Genomic DNA, 7,198 nt, shown 5'->3' with positions numbered 1-7,198 from the left:
GAGAAAAGGGAACTTTCAGATAGCAGTGTGTTCCAACAAAATGGTTCAGCATGTAAAATGCTTGCTTCACACAAACCTGGCCACCTGAGCTTAACCTCAGAATGCACACAAAGGTGGAAGGAGAGAAAAGATGCACCCTGACCCCCCCATGCACACCTACTAAGAATACAATTTAGAAAAAAAATAACCGTACTGAATGTAAATCAGTACTGTTATTATGGAAAACAGTACGGAAGCTCCTTCAAAAAGTGCAAGTAAATCTGTTATACAGAATAAGTCCAAAGGACTGCATATACACCAAAGAGCTATCTGGACACTGTGTTAATTTCTTCACTAGTTACAGTAACTTAAGACAGGGAATTAACATAGCTGTTCATGAACAGGTGACCAAATAAAGAAAAGAGTATCATAATACACACAGCAGAGCATTGTTTCGTCATTAGCAAAGAAGGAAATCCTGTATTCTGTATTAAAATGGATGGAGTTGGATAAGATGATGTGAGTGAACTAATCCAGACACAGAAAAGCAGTTGCTTCATATTTCTCTCTTATGTGCAAGTTTTAAATAAAGTCGATCTGAATGTAGAATAGCGATTTTTAGAAGCTGTGAGTGGGAGTGCATGAATGGAAGGAAGCTGAATGTTATCATGCACACTGCATATATATACTGACATATTACACAAAAGCCCGTTAATGTGCTCAAGCAATGTATAGCAATAAAAATAAAAATTGCATTTAGTCGGGTGTGGTGGTTGACACTTGCAACTCCAGCACATGAGAAACAGAACAGGCAAAAGGATGGATATTTCTAGACTAGCATAGGCTACATAGTGAGACTGTCTTAAAGTGAGTTAAAATTTTGTTAATATGCTACTTATCTGTGCTCAGCTTAGAGGCAGTAATATATAAAAGAGATCCAGTTTGATGTTTTGTTGCACAAATTTTCTCTGCCCCAGGGGAGAGACGGCTCAGAGGTTAAGAGCACTGGCTAGTCTTCCAGAGGTCTTGAGTTCAATTCCCAGCAACCACATTGTGGCTCACAACCATCTATAATGAGATCCCATACCCTCTTCTGGCAAGCATGCCAGAACACTATGCATAATAAATAAATAAATCTTTAAAAAAATAAAAATCTTCTATGCGCCAACCCTGTAAGTCTCTGACAGATGTGTGCTAAGATTCCCTGTGATTGTGGATTGATCAGTTGTTTCCATTTAATTTTTAGATTTTGCTTTATAAAAAAATCTTACATTGTTATGTACAAGTTCAGGATTGTGACACTTTTTTAATGGATTGTTCTTTTGATTATTACTCTTGAGTGACTATTTCTTCATCCCTATTAAAGCTTTTGTCTTTAAATGATATTTTGGACCCTATTTTCTGTCACTGTTTTCTTGGTATGTCTTTCTATCTTTTTTTTTTTTTTTTTTGGTTTTTCGAGACAGGGTTCCTCTGTATTGTCTTGGAAGCTGTCCTGGAACTCGCTTTGTAGACCAGGCTGGCCTCGAACTCACAGAGATCCACCTGTCTCTGCCTCCCGAGTGCTGGGATTAAAGGCTTGCGCCACCAACGCCCGGCTGTCTTTCTATCTTTTGCTTTCAGACTTTCCGTATACTTTTATTTTAGGTTTTCTCTTGTACACAGCTCAGAGAAAGCATTTGGGGGCTCGGGATTCAGCCTCAGAATCTATCTTCCATTGCCTAATTTGTTAAAGTAGTTATTGATACAATTGAATTATTTTTTATTTTAGTACGGGAGCTTTATTAGGTCTTTATGTTTTCCCTTTCTCATATTGGGTGAAAAATGTGCATTAGTTTTTAATTTTCTCTTGGATTTGAAATTGTGGAATCTGTGTTTATTCTTTTAGTAGGCACCTTTAATGCTTAAGGTACATCCTTATGTATATAAATTTCCATAGTCAGTTTTCTTACCTTTATTCTGAACATAATAAGGTGTTCCCCCACTAAATACCAAGCTTAACTCCAAAATGTTTTAACTGTTACATAGTTTTGGTATCAAGATTTTTTGAAGACAAAGTTTTCTCAAAGAATTAATTTTCTGAGCCGGGCGTTGGTGGCGTACGCCTTTAATCCCAGCACTCAGGAGGCAGAGGCAGGCGGATCTCTGTGAGTTCTAGGCCAGCCTGGTCTACAGAGTGAGTTCCAGGACAGCCTCCAAAGCCACAGAGAAACCTTGTCTCGAAAAACCAAAAAAAAAAAAAAAGAATAAATTTTCTGAAATGCTTTGTAAGTTTCAGAAATCCACAATTTGTTAATTCTGTGACTTTTCCTCTAGGCTGACTTACCATTAGGCAAAGTTCAACATGTAGGAAGGTAATATTTGTTTATGCTTCCTATGTGCAAATATCTTTATTCTACCCTCATTGTACTATTATTTTAGCTAGCTGTGAAATCCTATGTTGATGTCCTCTTTACATTTAGCAGTTCAGACATTGTCTTATAGTATCTATGATGTCACTGGGGGAGGGGCTTTTACTCTGTCATTTATCTTCATTAATCTTTTTTCTTGACAGAGGATTAAATTTTTCTTTGCTTTTATTGTTTTACAAATCACTACAGTATGCCCAGATGTTTTTATTACCCTACTCAGTGCTCATTTGTTTTTTTAAATGGAGAATTATGTCTTCAATTCAGAAGAAATGCCAAGGCTGCATCTTTTCAAATACTGTTTTTTCACACACTTGTGTACCTCTGGTTTGAAACTTCTAGCCTATTCTTTGTGCTCTTAGCTTCTCTGTCTCTGTCTATCTCTCTGTCTCTCTCTCTGTCTCTGTCTATCTCTCTGTCTCTCTCTCTGTCTCTGTCTGTGTCTCTATCTCTCTGTGTCTGTCTCTTATTCCCTACATTTCAAGGCAATTCCTTAGTACTGTTTCCACATATATCTTCTTTTTCATGTTAGCTGCAGCAGACTTTTCTCAGTTTGTTCTTTGAAAATATTTCAACACCCTATTTTACAATATTTAAAGTTGTGTAATTCTTTTATTATTACTATTTTTGAGACAGTGGCTTGTCTCTAACTCAGGAATGGTCTTATATCCCTGATCCCTCTGCCTTCTCATGTCAAGCGTTGTTACAGGATGAGCCATCACACATAGCATTCAGCTGGAATTCTTTTTTTTTTTTTTTTTTTTGGTTTTTACGAGACAGGGTTTCTCTGTATTGTTTTGGAGGCTATTGGTCCAGCCCAGCCTCGAACTCACAGAGATCCGCCTGCCTCTGCCTCGAGAGTGCTGGGATTAAAGGCGTGCGCCACCACCGCCTGGCTCAGCTGGAATTCTAATTGATTATTCTTAATAATAATGGCGAAGTATTGGTATTTTAAAATATCAGCCCGTGCTCTCTTTCTGATCACCTTGTGGTTCATTGCCCATTCTTTTCAGCATCAATCTATCATTGACTCTTGTGAAGAAGTCTTTCTCAACCCACTTGGTCTTCAATAAATTGAGGCTGTCTCAACTCTATAGGGCTAATGGGTGATCCTTGTGTTTTCTTTGGAACCTCCTTTTAATATCATTCTTGAGGTTTTTATTTTTTTACTTCATCATGAGTTATAGCTATTATTTTTTAATTTCCATGTTTTGATATTTTTTGTTTAATTTTAGGGAATCATTATCTTTGAAAGATTGTAAAATTCAGAGAATTTGTTTTTCTGAAAATGTCCTAATTCTACATTCATATTTAATTAACCATGTATTTCACCACTAAGATGAATCAGAAAGCCTCTAACCCCTTAAAAAGTTGAAAACCAGTTTTATAACCAGAAAGGCAAGAAATAACCTACAGCAATTACCTATTTGATGTGGTTAGCATTGTTTTATCTGGGCATAATTTGATAGTCTTCCGTCTGGGATTGCTTAAGGGGCTAGCTTCTGGGATTGGCTGAAATTCCATTGGGTAGTTATTAGTCTGTATTCTCAGATTAGGCTTCAACCTACTTGCATATCAAGCTAACTAACTCATAGTTCACTACATTAAGATATTTCTTTGGGCCAATTCCTGTGGAGGATGGTATGGTCTATTTTATTAAGATTAACCACATTTTAAAGATAATTGCTTGAAAAATCTTTGTCAAGGATCTAGTCTTTTTCTGAAGAAATTTCTGGTTTGTTTGTTTGGTTGGTTGGTTTTTCTTCTCCCCTTTGAGTGGATCAGACTTCGCTACTGTTTGTATGCCTTGTGACAGTTGTGTCTAATGGTGTGATAACTCTGATCAGGAGATTACCTAGAACTAAGCAGCAGCACACCCCAGAGCAAATATGGGCTTCCCTCACCTCCTCCGGGCTTGCTGGGTTTTGACATTTTTTATTTTTTATCATTGTAGCCACAGCAGGAACATACAATGCTAAATGTCCACACAGGTATTTCTGAGCTTAGGCCTTTCTCTAGGAATGTGCAGTGAGATTCTAGTTACCCCTGGATGTGTGGTAAAAGGGGAAAGAGAAAAAGGAAAGGAAGGGAAAGGGGCCTTTTAGATGTCCTGGTGGTTGCTGCAGCTTGCGGAAGAGGGTATTGCAGTGTTGGCCGGTAGCAGGTTTGTGTGGCCATTGTGCAACAATGTCTCTTCCCCTTTGTGTCAGTGTCCCTGTGATTAGAAGTAATGATCAGTAATCCTAATGCAGAGTCCAGTGTGGGACCTAACCTCAGGCCTGCATGTGGACCACTGTGTTCCCATCCACCACTGCCACAAAACGTAACGTGGAAGGACAGGAGGGAAGAGGGGGAAAAGGAAAAGGGGGAACATACAAATTTTTTGTGTGTGTGAAGAACAAACACCTGTTTGTTATTGCACAGCCTAGCTTTTCCTCCAGGAACAAGAACCTGGGTGTTTTCCTAAAGGGACTACGGAGGTGGGCATGAGCTATGAGCTGAAATGGACTAAAATTACTAGCAATCAGTCTAGACAAGACTTCCTCTGGAAGTTGTAAGCCTTTAGTGGACTTCAGAGTTCCAAAATAGTTATACCAGTCAGACTGGGACAAACTGCTCTTGAGTAGGTAGTGTGGTACACATCTGGCAATTATTTTATTGCCATCTTCCCAAAATCATTTCTAGATGCCTCTCTTTTTGTAAGTCTTTTTTTTTTGATAAAGGTGAAATTTTTATTCACTGCATGAAGTGAATTTATTTTAAATGGTTAATTTATAATTAATCTCTCTGTGCCAATAATTAATAATTGTCTGGGTAAAAAGTCTTGCAAATACATGATTTTCACATAAGTGTTTAAATCCTTCTGTTATATACTTTGAGCTAAGAGTAGGATGCTGGCAGTGTGTATGTTTTTAACTACTTAAGTGCTTTGGGTTTTTAGAGAAGGCAGAAGAGGTCTCATTCTGCCTAAGAACATCCCTCCCCCTTCAATCTGTTGAGTTTCTATCTGCGGCCTTGAGATGAAGCTCCTTCAATGCAGCTGGTCCCCTGTCTCTGAGGAATGAAGGTTGTTTGGTGACTTGTCAGTTAAAGTGAAGACTGTGGGGCTACAGGTGTTTTTTTTTTTCACTCTCAGTTGACTTATTACATAATATCTATTCCCTAGATAATCTTTTCCTTTTCTTCCTTAAAAAGTTTTTAAATCTATTTTGTTGTATGGATATATATGTGTGTGTGTGTGTGTGTGTGTGTGTGTGCGTGTGTGTGTGTGTGTTATATGCTTGTGTACATGTCAAAAGTGCATCTGATTCTCTAAAGCTGAAGTTACAGATGGTTGTGAGCTTTCATGTGGGTGCTGGGAATAGAACCCAAATGCTTGATCAGTGCTTTTAACTGCCGAGTGATCTTCTTTTCCTGCTATATTCTAGTCTTCCCTTCCTATTAGGAAATCAGTAAAATATCTAATGACCTGACCATAAATCATTCAGCTTTTCTCTTTCCTTCTATGTCAAATGTTCAAATAAAAAGGAAATATTAAATGTCTTTTCTATCTCATTCTTTAGGGTCAAGAATTATCAACTCAAAGCCAATCATTTCATCTTTCATACATATTCTTTCCTAAATGCCTTCCTTTTACTTGTGAAATAAATTTCTGATAAACTATCACCTCATATGTTGAGATGCAATATAAAACCTAACAATATATCTAATATTACACTTAAATATTGAAAATTATCACTATCAGATATCTTGACTTCAAGTTTTCAATTGTCCCTTATCCATGTTTGTTTGTTTGCTTGCTTGAATCAGGATGAAAGTAGCATCCATACTCCCAACTCCTATGTAAAATTTCTTTTTCCCTCTCCTCCCATCTGTCTGGTGCACACGAGTATACTTGGGTCTGTGTAGGTGGAGACATGACGCTGGTTTTGAATGTTTTTCTTTCATTGCTCTTACATTTTTGAGACAGGGTCTCTCACTGAACATGAAACTCAGGGATTCTGCTAGGCTGGTTTGCCAGCAACCTTTAGGAATCTGTCTATCTTTTCAGAAAGGATATGCTTCTTTACTTGATATCTTTCTGTTCTATTTGTTAAATCTTATGAAGTTTTGCTCTTTCTTTAAATCAGGTTGGCCACTCTATGTGAGATCACCCAGATTCTTTATGTCTAATTTGTTCACATCCAAAGTCACTGGATTATATTTTTGGGGCATGGAGCATAGGCATGAGTTGAAAGAGCAACAGAAAGGGATTTAATTTTAGGAGAGTCTTGTTCTTTAAATACCTTTCTGGGCAGTAGTGGTGTAAACGAGGAATAGGCAGGTATATCTTTGATTTTGAGGCTAGCCTTGTCTACAGATTGACTTCTGGGACAGTCAGGGCTACTCAGAGAAAATCTGTCTGAAACAACAACAACAAACAACAAATATCTCATTTTTCATTATGTTTGCAATGCTTATGGTGTTCCAAGTTATGGTGACTTTTCTGTGAATGTATATGTAAATTGTGGCCTTTATTATGATATGTTACACGATTCAGAAGATAGAATGCCTAAAATTAAATGCATTATATCCATTTGTTTTTAGGAGCAAATGTCATTGTTTTATATTAACCTATTTCATGAATTAATAATACATAAAAAAGATTTGTAAGCAGAAGGAGTATTGTGACTGTCACCACCAGGTTTATTATGAGAAACTCAGAAATTATTGTCCTGTGCTAGTTAATAGCAGGTTGGTCTTCAGAGCAGGCATCCCCTGAATATATATGCATGTTTGTAATTTTATGGGAATGCTTCAGAGCACAATGG

This window comes from Mesocricetus auratus, unplaced genomic scaffold (genome assembly GCF_017639785.1).
Source record: "Mesocricetus auratus isolate SY011 unplaced genomic scaffold, BCM_Maur_2.0 Super-Scaffold_4256, whole genome shotgun sequence".
Lineage (NCBI taxonomy): Eukaryota > Metazoa > Chordata > Mammalia > Rodentia > Cricetidae > Mesocricetus > Mesocricetus auratus.
The sequence above is the reverse complement of the archived record's forward strand: the minus strand, read 5'-3'. Positions refer to the sequence as shown.